General features: G+C 38.3%; 1 protein-coding gene across 3 annotated transcripts in view; it reads right to left on the bottom strand.

Moving 5' to 3' along the window:
* grid1a (glutamate receptor, ionotropic, delta 1a) overlaps positions 1–1,792 on the bottom strand; it is a 251,913-nt gene that overhangs the window by 49,902 nt on the left and 200,219 nt on the right. The window lies entirely within an intron of this gene.

Raw genomic sequence — 1,792 nt, 5'->3', positions numbered from 1 at the left:
TCAAAGGTTGTTTTAGTCGTGCAAGAGAAAACTCAGATTCGACGGATAGTCTAGCTAGCTATCTGGATTTACCCTGCAGAGACCTGAGGAGCAGTTAACCAGAGTCCTCATAAATCAACCGGAGTTTAGAATGAGACGGGCATCCAGCAAAATTACCGGCGGCACCTGAACAATCCCGGAAATAAAACGTTGTCGATATAGACTACTAGAGGGTGAACTCTGAAGAAATACAGACAAATAAAAAAATATATCAATATATAAACACCTACCAAAGAGGTAAGGTTTGTAGTGAGATTTTAAGGCTGAGAGGACAGGCTCTGTAGTGAGTGCACAGTTTTCTCTACAGTGTGACTGATTTAATTCTAAGAGGTCAAAACTCCAGCAACACTTTTAGTATAAAGACCACCTTTGTCAGTCTAATGCATTTTCTGCTAGTGGCCTTGAGCCTTCATTAGGATCATCCAATAATGAGGTATGACAATGAAATTGCTTTTCATATTAAGTGTTGGAGTTTCAACCTCTTAAAATTCGAAGAATCGCTCACTGTGAAGAAAATCTGTGGACTCTCGCTCCACCTTTGACCTGTTTATATTTTTCCCTTCTCCATGTAGCTTAAGTAGGTGAAGTTGTGCCAGCAATCCCTACTGTGTTTCTACTGTTTTAATTTTCAAATGTTCAGTGATAGAAACCATATATTCACATGTACTTTGTGTATCAGTCTCTCCCATCATCCCATCCCACTGCTGTCCGTATCTAAAGTCTTTTGTCAGGTTGTTATGTTTAAACCAAGTTACCCATATACACAGTAAATAAATCTGATTTTTCCAGGAAAATCAAGTTTCTTTACCCCAATTTATGAAACTGTGTTTACATGACAGAAATTGTACTGTAATCCGTTTACTGAAGTGCATGTACTGTAAGTGACCGGAAGCCTTTCCGTGCAGGTGAAAATAACCCACCGTGGAATTACCATAAACCATTCATCTGATTATGAAGTTCCTACACCTGTCATGAGGCCGCAGACATTTGACATCTGTCATGCTTAACATCTCAATGCATGCCCTTTCCTGCAAATTGCTATCATTAGTGTCCAAATGAATCCCTTTCACACCAAGCAATGAAGACTGATGTCTCAACATATAACCGGCGGAAACATGCTGGATTTTTACTCAACAACACCATGCTCATTAATAATAGCTGGGGCAGAGCACAGCACCAAAAGCTGCCAATCGATCTTCTAACCTTGGAAGAGTCATCATTTGATTTTAATGCTGCTCTCGTTCCCAAATTGAGCTCATCAAACTGCAAGAGAACCGTACCAGTGCAAGAGCAATATTTACCTCCATGGTTGAAATACCACATCATGCTTAAGAATTAAAGTAAAATGTGTGGCTGTATGCCTTATAAATTGCTCTGAAATTCGTATGTGAAGGCTAACATTAGCAATGAATGCTATGCAATACCCGAGAGATGCAGGTCTGAAGATTTATAGTATGTAGAAAAAGATCAACTATTGTCCCCTCTGCTTACTTAACTACATGGGTCTAAAATAAAAAAAAACATTGTTCTGGCCTCTCCATCAATAATTGAACATTGTGAATAATATACATTTGCAATGTTGGTATTGTAGTTAATATTTTTATTCATGTAATATGAGTATTTATCATGCTACAAGTGACATTTTAAATGATATAAAGGCAGAGAAGAAAGAAAATATTTCACTACTGTCTCACACAACCTTAAGGTACAACATAACACTGGAGGGCGTGTGTGTGTGTGTGTGTGTGTGTGT

This window comes from Etheostoma spectabile, chromosome 17 (genome assembly GCF_008692095.1).
Source record: "Etheostoma spectabile isolate EspeVRDwgs_2016 chromosome 17, UIUC_Espe_1.0, whole genome shotgun sequence".
Classification (NCBI taxonomy): Eukaryota; Metazoa; Chordata; class Actinopteri; order Perciformes; family Percidae; genus Etheostoma; species Etheostoma spectabile.
The sequence above is the reverse complement of the archived record's forward strand: the minus strand, read 5'-3'. Positions and strand labels throughout refer to the sequence as shown.